At 40.0% G+C, this 21,190-nt stretch overlaps 1 long non-coding RNA gene across 1 annotated transcript in view; it reads right to left on the reverse strand.

The window, feature by feature from the left end:
• The window catches only part of LOC139469530 (uncharacterized), a 44,955-nt gene extending 28,200 nt beyond the window's left edge, over positions 1–16,755 (reverse strand). Inside the window, exons 1-2 of the long non-coding RNA XR_011653734.1 lie at positions 16,608–16,755; positions 12,767–13,029 (exon numbers count right to left, since the gene is read on the reverse strand). This is a non-coding gene — a long non-coding RNA (uncharacterized lncRNA). The remainder of the gene's footprint in view (positions 1–12,766; positions 13,030–16,607) is intronic.
• Positions 16,756–21,190: the final 4,435 nt, after the last annotated feature.

Below are 21,190 nucleotides of genomic sequence, written 5' to 3' on the forward strand. Positions count from 1 at the left end.
CCCATTAAGTCTGATAAAATGATGTTTTCAGTTTCATTCTATAAACTTCTTTTTAACCCCTGCTGTCAATTTTGAAACAATGATCACTCAAGGATATTAATTCATGTGAAAGAACCTATCTAAGACTGCAGGTTTGAGGGGGACACCAGTTGCAGAGTTGCGTCCCTCGAGCATGCCACATTCGTGACCAACTCGTGTTATTCCGGGACAAGCCGAATAGCGACTCGTGCCCCTCTCGTGGCCATTTGTGAGACCGGGTTCCGTCTTAGCGCAAACGGGCATACCTAAAACAATTGTCAACTCGTTGGGTAATGGTTCACATATATTTCCCCATGCATTATATGTCTTTCAAATGCAATTTAAAGCACATCGTGACTTCCGGAATTATACAGTATGATTGAACACATTTAACTGTGTCTTGGGTATATTTTTATATGCAAGACATATGTAAAATACAAACATATTTCTGAAGGATTCTTTGACGAAGAACTTATAATTATACGCGCATTCTGATTGGTTTGTCGTATTTTCGCACATAACATTCATCGATAGGGGGACGATTCTTCTTGCAGGTTACGGAAAGGGGCGAGTGGTGACGAATGGGGCATGCCAGAAATCTATGATCGTGGGTTCGAGTCCCTGTTCGCCCCGATTATGTTTCTAGAGGTTTGTCAGCACCACATCCGTGCTTGTGGGTTTCATTAAACTTGTACAAGTCTGAGACCTACATAACTTCGGGCTTTCTTCCCACATTAAACTGACAAGCCGTGACATGACTGGAAAACTGTTCAAAGCGGCATCAAAACTCCCACTCACCCACTCACACCCAGGTCCAAGTGCATATAAATATGACATTGGAATGAAACTACTACCCTTTTTGAAATGGTTATGTGTCAGCCTGGACCAGTGTTCATGGTATCAGTCACTGGTTGCTGTGGTGCACATTCTTGATATAACTGTAATACTGCTTACTGCAGAAATAACATCCACACATTAGATGTGTTATCATCTCATGTATACCAAGGGTTCTACAGAAGTTCCGTTACGTAAGCCGCTGCCAAGTTAGACTGCTTCTATGTAGTACTAGATGTTGTTGCAATATGCTTCTCAGAGTAGAACATTTATTGAGTCTGCTTCCAGTACTGCCAAAGACAACCATCTTAATACATTAGATTCCCGAATGTGCCTCATTTCAGGATATCCAAAAGCAGGTGTGTTCTTAAAGAAAATATATGCTGGAGAAAGTCTGGCCCGGATACTGCAACAAAGTTATCTCGTCGACTTCGGATCGGTATCACGTTTGATGTGTGTGCGCTTTATAGAAAAGCCGCTGAGGTCGAAAGAAGCTGCTGATTGTGATGAACCTGTAGAACATTGCGCCTGACCTTCAAGTAGTGCACGACCTTGAAATACGTTATAAAAAACTGTTAAAGTAAAACTTAAATTGAAACGAAATTTTTTTAGGTTTACATCGTAATTACAATATTTTTGGTTCCTTGGGAAGAATAGAGAAACTGGTTTTATAACAAAATGGATAAACATCAAATAAATCACAGTGTTATAATGATGTTTATATGTATGTTAACTTATCTAATTTCTTCGTCGCTATAGTGCTTGAATATTTCTAAAAGCAGCGTAAAACTCACTCACTCACATGTACGTTAACATATAATCGCACAATATACCATTATTGTGTATGAATGTAGCCCATGTCATTGAAAACTCTCCATGGCATCTGTTGACATGACATGCACAGACACATTCCAGCCATTGGGCAATGTCCCAAGTTCTCTGCAAAACACGTGCACACACGTTGAGTTCCGATACCAACATTTGATGGATAAGATAGACTTACCTGAAAGTTAATTTGTCATAAGTCTGTCAGTCCAGAAACGTTGTTTGTATATTTTCTAAAATACTCATTTTATGTCCACATATACAGATACAAATACACATATATATGTCCATATGGTGAACGGAGTATCTTCTCTTTATTACCGAACGTAAACGTATACCCAAAGAACTCACAAAACAGTCTCCAAATATATCCAATTTGTACCGAATGGCCACCAATGTTACCGCATGTATATAAACTGTATAGGCGCGGTACATAGTCTGTGAATGTCCTCCAGTTGCACAAGCCTCCACAACACTAGCATCAACATCATTCAGTCTCCTGCCCAGTAAACGCCCTATCTGTCTCCCACACAGCGTTTAAGTAAAAACGGGTTGTCCGTATTGAATACTTTAACGATGTATAACACGCGGGGAGCTAGGATCACTGGAGACTGGAGTGGGATGTCTTTCTGTTGAAATAGTCCAGGGCTCCATTTCGGAATTTCACGTCAAGGTTCAAGTGGCAAATGCAAGCCACGAGTTTCCGCGTTGATAAATGCCAATGCCATGCGTGTTTCTATATTCATATCACTGACAAATGAAATATAAATGCGAGCCATATACAGTAAATCACGGTTATAACGAACACGCTTATAACGAACTGACGGATATAACGAACATACGTTTTTGGTCCCGACTATTTGCTGTAGTTATGTTGTATATATGCCTATAACGTGCAACGGTTATAACGAACTAACATTAGTAGTCCCTTTGAGTTCGTTATAACCGTAGTTTACTGTACTTCTTTGTTGTTTAACTCCGCACCCAAAAATATTCCAGCTATAAATAAACAAATACCTTTAAATAGTGTATTCTGGACCAGGCAATCCCGTGATTGACATTACGAGCATCGATCTACGCATTTGGGATACGGTGACATGCTCAACTGAAATCCAATTCTAACCCGATCTCGACAGGGTATACATCATATACATTGATGCATTAATAACACTGATTGTTTCACTCCGGATGCATCACGCACACAATCATCATGTCCGAACTTTGTGTGTGACATAGCTATCAGGGGACAGAGCTGCTTCGAAATATATCCGCTTTGTTATATATTCGTCTTCGCCATACCATCCTTCGTTAAAACGACTATTTGCTATATACGTCTTCGTTATAACCGAGTATGCGCAATATCCGACTTCAGTGTAACCGACTATTCGCGAAATCCATCTTTGTTATAACCGATTATTTGATGCCTTCAGAAACGATATATGTATAATTACAGGAATGCATATAACGTTCGCAAGTGTTGAAATTCACCTATAGGTGATGTGCTAGGATAGTGGTTAACGCATTGACTCGTAACGCCGTAGATTCGGGTTTTACTCCACACATCAGTACAACGTGAGAAGCTCATTATTGGTACCCTCAGCCGTCATATGGTTGGAATGTTGCTAAAAGCGACGTGCCATCAGCTTCACACACTCCCCGAACACATGGCTGAACATACAGGCGTGTATTCGTCTATCAAGCAAGATAAACGCACCTTTGAATCACTGTTCGAACCTGCATGATATAATTAACGACGAAGTGAATGTATATACCGTTAGTTCTCCACGGCCTACATCGAAGACAGACGTACTGCATCTCAAAATCTTTACCATGACTACATGGTGCATAAACATACTTGAAGCATAATACATTCAGTTATGTTGATGAGTTATCAGGTGCTGTCTGTCAAGGCAATATATATGCGACGAGCATGCGGGGAAAGGTAACCCGTGAGAAGTACGTATTTCTACATGCTCCAAATCTTGAGGTAAACACATTCTTCAATCTTAGCTGAAATACAGATTAGACTTCTCCTTGGAATGCTATTAATATTAAGGAAAGTGCTTCTTTAATCATTACATAAAAATAAATGTGCATGTTTTGTTAATAAAAAAGGATTGTTACTTTTTATATTTTACAATCCAATCCATCTACTTGATGACGTTCCAATGTAAACATTATAGTTAGGAACAAAGTTTACTTTGCATCATAGCGCATGTTTGTTTGACATTATATATGTGTGTGTGTGTATATGTATATATATTCATACTTTGGACACTAAATCATTTACTTAAGTGTCTTCCATGGAGATTAAGTAAACTTCAAAACGAATCTATATAAAGTAAAATATTTTTTCAAGGGGATATTTTTATATTATTGGTATCATGTATCAAGAAAAAGATTTATAGCTCAATCTAACACATTGTTATACTTTTAGTATTTTTTATAACTCGAAATGCTACGTTTCAAACAGTGATAATAAGTCATCCATCTATCCCTCCCAGCGTGCGAACAGCTGCTCTTAGCGCGTGCTTTCCTAATCATCTTGACTTCGTCGAAAGACTACTCTGGATTGCTAAGGAGGCAAATGAAACCGATTGTTCTATGTGTTATTATCAGGACAAGTATATCATCGCGAAATGTTCGACCACATGTCCATTAAAACTATTATGAGCGACAGACTGTTTTGTTTTATGGACAAATTACAGTATTCAGTTTAACTCGATTGGTTATATCAAACAAACATGATGCATCTCCCACTGACACATTAATCACTAACGCATGGTTTGGTGTTAAATATTCAAACATTTAGAAGGAAGAAGATTGAAACAATATGTGTCCTCATACAATTGAAAAGGTTTATTCCTCAGGAACGGTTCCACACGTGTAGCAAGGGGTGGTTACTTCTTCATATCAATATCTGTTCTTTCATTTGATTGCAATATCATCCAAGGTTTCATACTAAGCATTTGCATGTTCCTCTTGGAGATAGAATAGGCCATATGAGACCATATAAGCACACAAGCAATGTACTGCTCTTAATACAGAATTACCCAAATGTTCCAATGTCTGATGAGTAGATATATTCTTTTATCAACTTGTAAGGTAAGGGAAAATGGGGTTTAACGTTGCGTTAAGATCTTTGCACACATATAGCAAAGTGCATGCAATTTAATTCGTTTAGTCGTTTAATTCCCTTAATGTCGAGCGAGCGCAAGGCAGGGTAGCAACAAATAACATATATAGACAATATCTCATGTGTCGAGTGAAATATCATGTTTCATCGAGTGACGGGGTTGGAGAGGAAATATTTTCACGAGTGGCTACGCCGAACCTAACATGAAAAGGAAGTCAACAGTTTGTGTAGGCCAAAAAGAATACGGTAAAGGGAGACAATTTGAGGGGAAGTAACGCTTGTATGATAATAGTTCCGTCAAAGTGTTATTTTCACAGCAGTGAAATATCAAGTGTTATGTTCACTTCAATGAAAATATCGCTTTTCTCAACTTCGGAAAACTCGGTCTTTCACAGTGAAGTAAAACAATAAAATAACTTCTTTTGGTATGACTCTCTGGACAGAAGCTCTTTATAGCCCAGGGAGACGGTCTCAACTTGTTGACGTATACAAAATATAAAACAGCATTGTAATAGATACAGAATAAGAAGAATGTTCCAGCCTTGTCATTGTCCCACCACTGTTCAAAGTTTAATTCAGTGAACTAAACCCGCTTGGCAATTCTTAAGGCATTCCGAGGCGGATCATTACATTACCGTTGTTTAAACCCATTTGTTCGATGGAAGTAAAAGAGAATTAACATACATATAGCATTGGTTGCACAACCTGCCAGCGTTAGAAACCACATACCTCTTATGATGAATTACCATTAAAGACGTCACTAGATTCTCGAAGATAATTTCTACCGCCAAGCATACCCGTCCTTTATTTCATCTAAACCTAATAATGGTCCTAAGGTGCCAAGAATAAAATCTGCCAATTACGTCTTACGTCCTCTTCCAACATAATTTCAATCTGCGCTCCTTCCCCAAGAGCAGCGAGTCAAACAGTGAAGCAGGTTGCAAGGCGTTTGTAAACGTTCCAACACACACCAGCTTCCGCTAAGTCCTCTAAACCCGAGTTAATAGTGGGCCTGGTTCTACCACCAGGCTCACAGGCCGTAGAACGAGGAGTTTATTTCCTTCAGATAGATGTAATCTTGGATGTAAAGTGTAATTGCATGTTGAAGGTAATGATTTGCGAAATAGTCGCTCTATTAACATTCCATGCTTTACCAAGGACATGGAGTTAAATTGCCGCATGTCCATAGCATGTCGATATCTGCAATATGCACTTGTATGTACACGTCCGTGGGTATGCCGTGCTTCGTCGTGGCTTGCGTCGGTGTGAAGTATCTCTTGTATCGGCTCCCACGTGTATCTACATATCATGTACATTACAGCTGTGATCAAAGCGTTATGACTCCACTTAGAATCATGCTACCCATATTGCAGCATATTTGATCAGTAGCTTTAAGTGGCACTTTAGAAACTGTAGCGTCAATGAAGATAAAGTTTTTATTTCAGCTTATATTATATAAAGACAGTAGCACATGTACCGAAACCGCAAATGAAAGAATAAGGAAGTTAAAATCCATGTCTTTGTCTTCATTTATTTAATCACTGCAACAACCATTGTTCTCTTGCATATTATACACAATCATAAATATTGCTGTTTACATATTAATGTAAACATATCTATACAGAAATGACATAATAAAATGAATAAGTATTGTTTTGCGCCGTTTTTAGCAATATTCCAGCAATATCATGGCGGGGGACACCAGAATTGGGCTTCACACATTGTACCCATTTCGGGAATCGAACCCGGTCGTTCGGCATGACGAGCGAACGCTTTAACCACGGGCTACCCCTCCGACCTCCTAATACAATTGAAGCATTCAGTGGGGTAGTAAACAAATGATTCGCAATGGTAATGTTCATGAACGTTAAAACCTACAAAGGATTTTTATTAGGTTCAGACATGTGTATTCTGTATGGAATCACCGGGGTGAGGAAATGCATGCATTGTAAAAAAAACTTGCTAGCGTCTCTTGAATGTGACAAAGGAATGACGTGTTAACTTCTTTCTCAACAACATGATGTACCTCAACAAGGAGTTGCTTATCTCAAACATCCTTAGCAATTAATACTGACATCGACACTAGATTAATGAAACATTTTAGTACATGGTATCTGATTATCTTATCATGAATTTGACATATCTTGATAACATTCCTTGCCCGAACCTGCTGGGTAAGTCCCAAGTACCATGCAAATATACAGTGAAATATGAAGCTGCGTTTATTTTGCATGTAGATGCACCAACACACTTTGCAAAAAATGCCATGTGATTTTGGCATGTACATGGGCCCCAGATGAGCACTCGTGGCATAAGGCATAGATATAAGTCCTAGGTACTGAATATACGGTTACAGGCCGGCAAAGCCACATTTCGAAAATAGATAGCCCAAATTGATGTGGCGCTCCCGGCAATGGTTATGGTTGCGTGATTGTATAATGTGGCTCTCACGGCTATGCTGTCAAAACATGCTTTGTGATTCTAACAGGTTACCGTATATAACAAAACAAGTCTTGTTTTCTCATTTCTTATTCAACAAGGATAACATATTCATCAGAACTTTACAATGATGAATATGAATAGCATATGAATATCATAATGGATCATAACTGCAGATGAAGGAGGTCGCCCACGTGGTCAGCATATTCCATCTCACTCAGGTGTTGGTTCAGGAGCTGGATCTTGAGGGACGCAATACGTGCATCGATTGCCTTGTACTTCTTTCTTCGTGAAGGTTCTGACCACTGGTGAGAGAGTCTCAGGACTGCAACCTCTTTGAGTGACTGCTCTCGCTGAAATAGCTTCACTACCTCGTAGATGTTCGGGTGGCACTTCTTAGCAAGTTTCTTTATCTTGTGCCACCCTTCCAGGTGATTGTTGGTACGGTGGCCTTGGTTTTCGAAATGGTTCCAAATCTCTGGCATGAAGGCCTGTCCTTGAACCCAACTGGTTGTCACGTAGTCCATGAAAGCAGTCACTTTAGGGCCAGCAGGAGAGTCAGCAATGGCATCAAGGTCTATCCCCTAAAGTAGACACATCAAAATTCGCGGATGATGGAGCCATCTGGATCCGCACTAAAAGCATGAAAATGGCCAAAAATCTACTCCAAAAATCTCTTAATAAAATACAACAATGGGCTGACAAATGGGGCTTCTCCCGTGTGCGAAATACGCATCAGTCGGAAAGCGCACGTTAAATCTCCAAAGTAAGTAACACCACGCTTAGTAATTTAAATGTGGGACACTCATTTAAAGGTATCTCTAAAGAACACCACGCTTAGTAATTTAAATGTGGGACACTCAAATGTGGGACACTCATTTAAAGGTATCTCTAAAGAACACCACGCTTAGTAATTTAAATGTGGGACACTCATTTAAAGGTATCGGTAATCGGATTAATTAATTACCCGCTAGAATAGGTGAAATGCACTCAGCTGAAAATGTGGCTCTACCGGCAATAGCCATTTCTGAAATGTGGCGCTCCCGGCTAGACACCGAATATACAGACATCGCGACGAAATACAACACTTCCCTGCAAGAATCGGTCGATTATGACGTCACAGTACGGTGGTGGTATATTCGTGGCCAAGGTGATTCATGAAGTCATTATTAGTGTATGAACATGCGATGGCGCGGGGTGACGATGGATGCGTTGGTGATGAGGTCGTTGCTCTCAGGCTTTCTTAAAATGTGTATAACTTATCCATAAAAAGGAAAAAAGCTACTTGAAGCGATACGAGTGGCGTTTGAAGATATGACTAAAAGCTTAAACAGCAATGATAACGATTTGAATATAACGAATGTAAAAATCGAATAATATGTATTTATTAAATAATAAATAATAACCATCATCGGCAAGGTTGTACTCCGTCAATCACCGCGACCTATGTTAATATATGCAAAACAACTTACAACCCTGCTTACAGAGTGAGTAAGTGAGTGAGTTAAAATTAAGTTTCGCATCGGCAACATATCTGCCGGATAGCGCTGATAAAATCATATTACAGAGCAAGTCATGAATATTAACGCCAATCCACTTCAGTGATATCGCACCATCAATATGACACTTCGATCATATGATTCAATAAATTGCATTTATTCTGCAAAAGAACAATCCTCAATCATGCTAAATATGTAAAAAAGTACGAACTATCAAGTGGCATTAATCAACGAACTGTTTCCCATGGGCAGTGTGGGAATAGCTTCTCCTGCACTGCCTCCATCCATCATAGGGATGCAGCCGGTTAGTGGGTACCACATCCTCATTAATTCTGACTTGTATTAGTCAGGTGCGAAGACAGTGAAGTGGGCGAGTGTTTTATTTTGCCGCTGTAATTTGTCGGTAAAGAACATCGAGGCTATCCAACACGCTCCGTGAGTGAGATCAAGGGGATACGGGAGTTATTGCCCAAGTCTGACGTTGATTACTGCATTTGTACCGTAAGAATGAAGATGGGGAAACAGTAGAGATCCCATGGTTGTTTAAAAAAAATGGTGTTGTGTAATTTCAAACATACGTTTAAAGTAAGACTCTTCCATTTTCATTATACGGCCTTTATATAAAATAAAAACGAAAGTAAAATGAAGACATAGACCATAAGATACTTAGTCATGTTTCACCTCAACTGTACTGCTGTAATACCTTAAAGAAAGCACATTCACCATCCCATAGTCATATAATGTAAGTTTAAAGATATATATTTTAGATTATTACAGACCAATCTCATTACTCCGGACACCGTTAATCCTGACACTCGGTATTCCGGACATCCTGTATTCCGATTGATTACTTTGGGAACGTCTATAAAGTTAAAGGGACACTACTACTTACCAATGTTTCGTTAATCCAGACATTCGTTAATCCGGACGAATTGACAGGGAAGGGTGCGGATTAAAAACGGGGTCTCACGGTACACAAGAATGAAACTAATGAAGTTTCAAAGATTTCAATTTGTTAGCATAAGGTGTTGCTCATACACTATAATAAAACAGAATAATAGTAACCGTTATTCGTTATTTGATTACAAAATCAACATCATAGGTAGTCGACACATAGAAATAAAACTGCCAAGGTGCTGTTTGAAGGTCACTGGGAGGTACAGCTTCCATCCATTTTCCGGCCGCCTCCGTGGTCTAATGGTAGAGCCTCCGCCCGGAGAGCTGAAGGTCCGGGGTTCGATCCCCGGCCGCGTCATACCAAAAGACGTTAAAAGATGGTACTTGTTGTTACCCTGTCTGGCGCTCGGCATTGAGGGGCTAAAACAAGGACTGGTCGGCTCGGAGTCAGTATACTGTGTCTGAGTGGGGTATTCATGTTAAACTGCGGCATGGTATCCCAGTGTGCTAGCACTATAAATCGGCATCAGTCCGGTCTAGTACAAGCAGCCACACACACACATATACACGTGCATGCACGTCGCTATATAAGTGCAATAATCTTGGACGCGACGTTAAACCCCATTTCCCCTCACCTCACCATCCATTTTCCATCCGTCACACTCTAGATCTATCACTGTGATGGAACACCAGACCTTCCATCTTTCTCTCCAGCTTCCGTTAATCACCTTCCAGTATGGCAGTTCAACACCCTTGTTCTCTGAGCAAGTGCTCATTATAGCCAAATGCTTTCCCGTCGCGTTTACCTGTTCAACGTGAACCTTTTTCATTTGTTTGTTTTTGTCCTATGCGTGAGGTAAACAATGGCTTTTAAATTCTTTGACGATTAGAGGTGGAACACTTCAGCTGTTTAGATACACTTTTCGACCTACGTATAAGCACTTTGCAGTCATAATTACAGAGAGCGATAACGAGTGCCAGTAATCACTGAGGTATCTGAGGGTGATGGGGTACCGTTAAGCCTCTTATCGCATGCTACTTGTTAATACATTGAGGACTCTCTTGTAATTACCACAATTGTGTCGGTGAACTCAGATAAATGTTGTGTTTGCATATAAGCATAGGGAATCCCTTGGGAGGAACTATCAAAGCTTGTTCATGATACTCTGTGCCAGTTATGACCTTGGAACTTGATTCGTCTTTAGTCCATATTAAGATTGGCTACCAGGTTGATACGCTACAGAGAACTAGTTTATCTTGATAACATGATAGCAAGGGAAAACACGATATCACCTTAGCACCATCGTGAAATCCGATAAGATATGTTGTTGTTTTGACATGAAGTAACGTACACAGAGGTGTGTTCAATTTTTGAATATATTTAAGAGGAATATTGAAAGCTGTAGTAACAATGGAGACAAAGTTGAGCTGTGGATTTCAACCCTTCTTTCATCCGTTCAATGCAACATTAGCGAAGAAGAAATCCACAAGCCAATATTGACTTCAACTTTAAAACCCCTCGTGTCTGAAATTATGCCATGACTACTCAACAATAAAAAAAATATAAATATAAATCTCATTTAAAAGTAATAAATCATACAGCGATTGAAATAAAACAAAGCCTATTTAAGAGATCATCTTCAACTAAGAATTTGGTGTTGATAATAGGGTAAATATGTTGACAGGGTAAAAGAACTATGTCGGTGCCTAGAGGTCATGGTGTTGTCCTTGACTGACACTATTCCAAGAGGGTTATGACACCTGTGTAATTTAGCCGATATCTCCATGGCGGCATGACTCTGGTATGTTGTCTACATATCTTTGCTTTCATTATACATTGTTGTGACAAGGCGTTTGAGTTGACAATTATGTATCCTATGAAACGTCAACACCCGAGAATAACTCCATCATCTGGCGAAACAGATTCATTCCATTGGACGCAAAAGGCAAGATAGTAGTTCAAATTACATGAATGGATTCCCAGGTGTTCGGGACAAAGATAAGCATGTCCGGCTGCATGTCACGAAGAAGACCCGAATAAATGAATACAGTAAACTACGTTTATAACGAACACGCTTACAACGAACTGACGGATATAACAAACTATTTCTTGGTCCCGTCCATTTGCTGTATGTATGCTGTACACATGCTTATAACGAACTACGGTTATAACGAATTAAAAAAGTGGACCCTTTGAGTTCGTTATAAACGTAGTTTACTGTAGTTAAGCCTCGCTAATCCATACTCCTTTCTTTTGTTAAACGACAAAACATCACGGAAAGGGTATTGAGAGACATTACTCCTCAACCGTCATTCCTTAATCGGCAAATTCCACTTTGAGCAATACCGTCCGTATTGATAGGGGGTTTGCTTTACACAGAAACTACGATTGTATTACATGTGGCATTTCAGTCGCAATGATTCCTATATTTTGGTTGCAGAGATTAACATAAAGTATCTTGCCTTGGAAAAAAATAGCATGCTTATCAGAGTTTTTTTGCAGAAATAAACAAGACGTGATTTTCCTTGGCAATGGGGAAAAGATGGTGTTTGCAGCAACGATGATAACTCTATGTTCTTGCAAATACCTATGTCATTCTTCCATCGGCTATGAACACATCGGAATTGTCTCACAACATACAAACAGTCGTTATCACAAGAAAGTTGTTTTTCGTTAGGATATATGAGAAATAAACAGCAACACGCATTCATCAGATGACAATCTTCCCCTTTCGAAACGCGTTAGTGCATACATGTATTGAAAGACAAGGACATTGTCACACATGTAAGAACTCACGTTCCAGAATACTGGCTAGAAGTTGGCACAATTGGTTCTTAATGGATAGTGTTGTGAATGAGCACGTCAAATTGTGCAAAATGATCATCACACAGAATTCCTACTGTTTTCACTGATATTTGTCACCTTTATGGTCAAATTATGACCGATGCTAGAACACCACCACTATACATATATGTTACATTACCTAGTCCCACTGAGACCAGTATTCTGTTGCAACGCATTGTTTTCATTACAAATAACACATGGATTGAGATATCATATACCCACACAATGTTCTCCAGAATACATGTGTACCTCATGCATGTCTAAGGTACGTACCATTAAATGTAATTCTTCCGTCTTTGTTGTTGTCGACGACGTCCAAAACGTTGGTGACTTCCTCATCGGTCAGAGAGATTTCCCCTTGGAAGCCTTTGATGATCAGATGGAACTCATCGTATGGTATATACCCTATAATCTTCGTGTCCAGAATACGAAAGTACTCCTTCATCTGAAACTCGCTATCGATTTCTACCACACCCGCCATTCAGAAAGAAGTTTTCTTCTTGGTATCGCCGAAATATACACCCTTGAATACGTATCTGTGAAGAAAGGAAAGGTACGATTCATAACCAGATTAACACCTAGTCTCTGAAATTAACATATCTTGAAAAAAACAGTTGGTGAAACATCTTAATACAAAAATAATAGGAAAGGAGCCCAGAAACACTCTTCCTTTCCTGATATTGCAGTAATCTAGGCTTGCCCACTAATATAGACTTGCATGGGCTTTACTTGACAGTGAGTGAGTGAATATGGTTTTACGCCGCTTTTAGCAATATTCCAGCAATATTACGTCGGGGGACACCAGAAATGGGCTTCACACATTGTACCCATGTTGGGAATCGAACCCGGGTCTTTGGCGTGACGAGCGAACACTTTAACCACTAGATTACCCGACCGCCCCTCTTTACTTGATATATTTGTTTCAGGGTCTGTCTGACAGGGTAGGATCATAACATGAGTGAGTGACTGAGTATTGTTTTTATTCAACGCTTCAATCAGCAAAATTCCAGCCATATCAGGGTGCATACATTATAGAGTTTGGACGAGGAAAACCAGTGACTGAAACAAGGAGCATCATCCACACCACCGGGGACATGCAGTCGAATTCCTGTTCCCATGCAAGTCGGATGAAGCGCCACAAGTTCTCGGACTGATCGTGTCACGGAATCCCCACATGGCGTCCTTCCGATGAACGTGGCAGTCCTGTTCCCATGCAAGTCGGATGAAGCGCCACATGGATCCTTCGAATGAACGTGACAGTCCTAATCCCATGCAAGTCGGATTAAGAGTCATGACTTCCCGGACTGATTGTGTCACGAAATCCCCACATGGCATTCTTCGAATGAACGTGACAGTCCTAATCCCATGTAAGTCGGATTAAGAGTCATGACTTCCCGGACTGATTGTGTCACGGAATCCCCACATGGCATTCTTCGAATGAACGTGACAGTCCTAATCCCATGTAAGTCGGATTAAGAGTCATGACTTCCCGGACTGATTGTGTCACGGAATCCCCACATGGCATCCTTCGAATGAACGTGACAGTCCTATTTACAGGAAAGCTATTGACACGACGATAATCTATATAATATGTACAAATGACGACTGATGTTCATGTCATTTAGTACACACATAATGCTAGCTAACGGAAACAAATTGAAAGATATTTGTCAGCATTTCATCATGAAGCAACAGTATGCCCGCATGAGTTGAAACCGGAGCTAATATGCCAATCTTAATGGAAATGTAGACACATGTGTCAGTCTCGATATCTCTGGCATCGCTTTGATCCAGGACAAACCGTAACCAGTCTCATCTGCTGGTTGCGCGTTGCCGTGGGTATGCTCTGAATTTTATCCTTTGCAGACCAGTATACCTATTGTTTTATCAAATAACTAAGAAAACAGATTAATGTATAGGACAAAGATATTCAAGACCGGTGAGAAAATGTTGTAATTCACACATTCATCCATTTGACTGTCTGCCTTGAAAGGAATAAGATTAGACATCTTGTCAGAATCATCCTTAAGACGGTATAACCATATATACGTGTAATGTGAGTGCTTTCATACAATGTCTCCATTTAAGTTTAGGAAGAACGTGTCTCCATTGAAGCTGTATGAAGAACATGTCTCTGTTGAAGCTGTAGAAAGAACATGTCTCCATTAAAGATAAGGAAGAACATTTCCCCATTAAAGCTAAGGAAGAACATTTCTCCATTGAAGCTAAGGAAGAACATTTCTCCATTAGAGCTAAGAAAGAACATTTCTCCATTAGAGCTAAGGAAGAACATGTCTCCATTAGAGCTAAGGAAGAACATGTCTCCATTAAAGCTGGGGAAGAACATGTCTCCATTAAAACTAAGAAAGAACATTTCTCCATTAAAGCTAAGGAAGAACATTTCTCCATTGAAGCTTAGGAAGAATATGTCTCCATTAAAGCTAAGGAAGAACATGTCTCCATTAAAGCTAAGGAAGAATGTGTCTCCATTAAAACTAAGAAAGGACATTTCTCCATTAAAGCTAAGGAAGAACATTTCTCCATTGAATCTTAGGAAGAACATGTCTTCATTAAAGCTAAGGAAGAACGTGTCTCCATTAAAGCTAAGGAAGAACGTGTTTCCATTAAAGCTAAGGAAGAACATTTCTCCATTGAAGCTTAGGAAGAACATGTCTTCATTAAAGCTAAGGAAGAACATGTCTCCATTGAAGCTTAGGAAGAACATGTCTTCATTAAAGCTAAGGAAGAACATGTCTCCATTGAAGCTTAGGAAGAACATGTCTCCATTAAAGCTAAGGAAGAACATGTCTCCATTATAGCTGTAGGAAGAACATGTCTCCATTAAAGCTAAGGAAGAACGTTTGAAGCTTAGGGAGAACATGTCTCCATTAAAGCTAAGGAAGAACATGTCTTCATTATAGCTGTAGGAAGAACATGTCTCCATTAAAGCTAAGGAAGAACGTTTGAAGCTTAGGAAGAACATGTCTCCATTGACGATTAGGAAGAACATGCGATGACTAGCAACAATAACCATGATTGAATGGGTTTTTTACAGATAAAGCAGTTCGGAGCAATAAGTTAAAACAAATGGTCATACGAGACGAGATTATGCTTTGAACACATCTTTCGTTCGTAAACCCATCTGTCAAGATACGTTTTATGAAGATGAAAACCTTCCAATTATAATGAACAGGCTGCTTCAGCACATGGTAGTCGCAAGTCTACATATAAAATACCAATAAATCATTTTCCAGTTAATCTGAAATGGAATTTAATTACGAAAGCTCATTTACGGATAAATTGTAAAGGTGGTGCATTTCATAAGCATGGCTGAAAGTGAATTCACCGTTCCATCACCCAACAGGTGTAGCATTTTGGCTAAAAATGTCAGAATAATATATGTTACAAAGGGATAACTATTTCAAAAATAAATGACGTGCAAAACAACATATTATACTACCTGAAAATTAAGACAGCTGAAGTCAGAACTGCGTTTCCACAAACAACGGCTCATAAACCGATCTCTCAACGCCGGTACCTTTCAAACACAAGCGGAAGGCAGAACAGCGCTATATCCTTCCTTTAGCAGAGAGATGGTACAGGGAGAGATTTGTGAATGGATCTCTCTCTAAGCTCGAGACGCCCCGAGTAGGAATATACATGTTCTGTGTGGATTATAAACTATAGGATTGGGCACTGGAGGCAAAAAGAACAGGGGCTCTTAAACATCTTATCTGTGCCATGGGAATCACATCGCAGGTAAAAATGGAAAGTTGCAGGTTTCGATTTCATTGACATGGGAAGAGCTTTTTTTAGTCAGTTTGAGGATAAGCTTTACGAGACAGATAAGATCTGATTTTGGCAAACAGTTTGGTAGGATTTTTTTGTGCTAAAGTAACAGAATATATTGCTGAAGTGTAATAATGAAATTTTGAATGGACATAGACAATTCTGAGTAACTTTTGGAACGATATGTCTCTATTATTATAAATAAATTTTAGACTATAGTTGATACGGTGAACAATTTATAAAGAAGGTAAAGATAAAAGGAACTCGCTATGGGAATCAAGCAGCTTGGAAGCAAGGATCGGTGATAATATATAACATCATTTACCTGTTATGAGATGCAAGACAGGTTTTCAGTCGTGCACAGTCACGCTACATAAGTATTGTCTAGCCCAATACGTGACCGCTGCTAAATGGTTCCCCTTCCGTGCGTATTCAGAGATCGAAACTTTTTGGTATGGTGGGGAATTCTAACGCGACAAATAGGACCGGGGGTCTCATGAATAAATCTACATATTTCGTCACTTCCTTTTTGACTATGAGCAAGTCTGAAGCCCACGTGTGCTAATTACATGTATCCGTTTCATACAAGGGGCAATAACTGCTGTCGGCTTCAATACATAAATTTTCTTCTCGTTAAGAGAATACGAGAATACAATCTAGGTGGCTTGTCTGATAATCTTTATTTGTGGCATCACCAATTTACCAAGACGATGAGTTAGCGAAGGTTAAGGTAATCCTGCGGTCATTTTAAGGCGAGCAGACGCCATAGCTCAGTTTGTGTGAAATTGCCAACAGCTGTCTCACCACAAGTGATTGACTAGCTGGCGGATCAACACGCGCGCGCGCGCCACGAAATCCACGAGCAGGCGATTAATCGTGGACTCGTCATAGCACGTGCGCCGTTTCACAAGTCATCGTCTGCTGCCATCTTCAAGCAAAATCTCAAATCTCTTAATCGAAACCCGACGTGAAATTGAATTGCTTTGATTATCTGAAATATATCCGCCTGTTTTTTTCGCGAGGCAGCTTGGCAAATTCTTTTGCCATTACTGCATTCTTTGAACACTCATCAACAACGATCATAACGTTTTCGCGAGCATGTTAAATTACAGAGGAAAGTTATGGATTTTAAGTTGTGATGTTTAATTGGAAGAAAGTTTATCACACCGAAACGACCGAATAGAGATAAAAGTGTTTAATCTTCCGGTAAACATATTTTTCTTGTTTAGACATTTTCCCAATGTTTTAATTATAAACAGGAAGCAGATATTATTTGTTACATTAAATTTGAGATACCCTTAAATTTGTGAAGCTCGGGGATGAAAGATACTGTCTGGATCCTTTCCTGGAAGATGATGTCGGAAAATAAACACTGTATACAAGGACGCCTGGCACTTGATGGGAAATATAAGTCCTCTTGTTTTTATCATCATGAGAACATGGCGTATGCAGTAAAAAGTCCTCGCCACTTCCTAGATCTTTTTGCGATTTTGAAATTACATCATCGACCCTCCTTATCTCGTTTGTATATTCCAACGTGTTTTCGATTTGATAATTATGTATCTTGTTTACTTGCTCTTTTGCATGCAATCCTTCGAAACGTCATGTTTATTTCACAGACACAACATATCTACATAGAGTCAGCTGTGAATATTGTTGTGCAGCGTTACCATGTTGACACTTAGCGCCGACATGTGTTGTATCCGTCTCGCAGCACATCGTTGGATCTGTCACGTGACCAGGCATATTCATATTACCTTAAGGCAATTAGGCCGCCTCCATGGTGAAGTGGGTAGAGCGTCTGCCCGGTGAACGGAAGGTCGGTTGTTTGATCCCCGGCCGCGTCATACCAAAAGACGGTAAAAGATGGCTTTGGTTGTTACCCTGCCTGGCGCTCGGCATTAAAGGACTGGTCGACTCAGAGTCAGTATACTATGTCTGAGTGGGGTATTCGTGATAAACTGCGGCATGGTATGTATCTCAGTGGGCTAGGAAAAAGAACCGGCCTGTCCTGACTAGTACAAGGAGCCACACAAACACACGCGCATGCACGTCACCACTGACTGCCAGAATCTTATACGCCACGTTAAACCCCACTTCTATATTCTATATTCACGGATAGAAGTGCCTTTATCATGCTTAGAGTGATTGTCCTGTGGTATTTTTTTTCATTTCGACAGGGACAACCGGAGTATGAATATATTTGTCACACCCTTCATGTTATCGTTTGTGTTGATATGGCAACGAATCGAAGCAAGCATGTATTCATATATTGACGTGTTAATGCAATAAAAGAGTGAATGAGTCGAGTTTAAAGCCGTATTGAACAGTATTACAGTGACGTCATGGCGTGCCAGCTTGATGTGAGAGGAAATTCCATGTTGTATTTATTTCCCGCTTTTGGTAAAACCCCGGAGCCAGTGTATACGTCTGGCAAACTTCGGATCACAGCGCATGATCACATTCCAGGCCGCAACTTCGCACAACGCACTACAGCACTTTATCATTTAAAGTCGGAGGAGTTTTTTCGAGCTTAAATGATCACAAGTCGTCCAAACAATTCTTGCGGTCCACAAAACCAAACTTCAGAGATGATTTGTTTGGTATTAACGAGAAAACGCCCAATTTGTTTTTGTAGTATTTTTATACCGAGGAACTGTTTATATACCATCAAGTCATCACAGTGGGAACACGTAAATGACGGCTCTCAATCCACGTGTCATGTACGTAATATCTGCATTGCAGCTTGTTTCTAACTAAGATGTCATTTTAGGAAATATTTTCGAGTTAACAAAACTGTTCCTTAACTTAAACCAGTAAGACGACTTTTCGGCCAAAAAATTGATGGTGTATTTTGTTTTGAATATGTGTAAAGTGCTGTCCCGTCTCATATGTATTTTGTGTTCTGTGTCAAAATATGTGCTAGTTTCCTTAAAGTCATTAAGCTAATACAAGTCAAGAAACAGCTGTTGCTAACTCGAATTCCAACATCCAATATCATTATTTTCACACTAGATATAGCGAAGCGACGGCTGTTACGAACACAGTTGAAATTAACGCCATTGCTCAAGTAAATACGAACTTCGAAGAATACGAATTGATTTTACAGGTCACTTTGAATATTATCCGGAGTTGACAGTCTGAACTGATGGGGGAGAAACATTTACATGCAAATGTTAATTCGCCAAACATGACAAGATAATCGACATCGTTAGTCACGATATGGCTGGATTATTGCCGATGCAAACGTTAAATCATAACTTACGATAATCGATAATCGACATTGCTATGTCACGAGTTGAAATATTACACAGTCATACATTTGGTGTATGATATCTACGTCCAAAATCTTAGCGACCTCTAGTTATTCTAATTTTCGGTGGGGCGGTCGGGTAGTCTAGTGCTTAAAGCGTTCGCTAGTCACACTGAAGGCCCCGGTTCGATTTCCCACCGTGATATTGCTGAAATATTGCTAAAACGGCGTAAAACCATACTCACTCACTCACTCACTCTATCTATTGTGTAACAAATTTCAAAAATAGGCAGTCATTATTACTAATAATGTGCATTTTATGGGGATTGTTCTTTTTAAGCAAGACCACCACAACATATAAACCCAACGTCATCGTTCATGTAGCTCGCGGCGTATGAATACCGCTTGTCAACGTGAAGCCTGATATTGCAGCTGAAGTATTCGAGGTATCTGTGTTAAATGATAGGAACTGTTTTGGTGTATTATCTCGCGAGGTGGAACTGACTACAGAGCGAGATACGCAGGAGTGGAACGTGTTCAGACTGGGGAATGCAGCTCTGTGTTTAGTAAACATGTACACCCTTGAAAGTTATTTGTAGTTCTAAATAGTCTGTTGAGGTTTCTCCAGTATCAATAGTTTGAGAATTTTATATAAGCTGTGGGTACAGGTCTGGATCATTCTTAGAGTATATTTAGTCAAATACGACGTTTTTCAAATTTTGTCTGCTCGTAAGTCGTATTACTAATATAACAGGTTACATGAAATATATTCCACATTCGTAGAAGGTACCAGGATAGGCGTATCATAAACATTCATTGTTGTAACCCTGTCCTGAATGATGTATCATGGAACTGATTATTGAATGACGACCGCCTCCGTGGTCTAGTGGTAGAGCGTCCGCCCGGAGAGCGGAAGGACCGGGGTTCGATTCCCGGCCGCGTCATACCAAAAGACGTTGAAAATGGTACTTGTTGTTACCCTGTCTGGCACTCGGCATTAAGGGGCTAAAACAAGGACTGGTCGGCTCGGAGTCAGTATACTTTGTCTGATTTGGGTATTCATGTTCAACTGCGACATGGTATCTCAGAGGGCTATCACTATCAATCAGTCCGGACGAAAACAAGCAGCCATACACACACAAGCGTGCATCCACGTCGCTATATAAGTGCAATAATCTTGGACGCGACGTTAAACCCCATTTCACCTCATCTTTACTGAATGGAGGACCGCTCTAAGTCTCAGTCTCAGTCATGTTTCCGATCCGGACATGATTTTCCAAGGGAAGTCACTCCTGATGTAATATCAGGGGCAGATAACCTTCAGCTACCCTCCCGAGCCCAAATCAATATTCTGATATTTTCATGTTGTTTTGCAAATTTTGTTTTTGTAGGATTATTAATTATTTTCATATTATTGAGCAGCTCAACCATGCGTCACTTCGCGGATCAATGGTTTATTCACATCCAACCACCGATGAAAGTTTACAATAATATAATAGTCAAACCGTGGGTAACGTGGCAAGTGAAGCGTTCTCCTCCTGTGGAGTCTATTATGATTATATGGGGATGTTTTCGCTGTGCAGAGTTGCGTCCCTTGGGCATGCCAGAAACCTATGATTGTGGGTTCGAATCCCGGTTCGCCCCGATTATGTTTC

The sequence above is a fragment of the Haliotis cracherodii genome, unplaced genomic scaffold (assembly GCF_022045235.1).
Source record: "Haliotis cracherodii isolate W230 unplaced genomic scaffold, xgHalCrac1.p SCAF_2, whole genome shotgun sequence".
Taxonomy (NCBI): Eukaryota; Metazoa; Mollusca; class Gastropoda; order Lepetellida; family Haliotidae; genus Haliotis; species Haliotis cracherodii.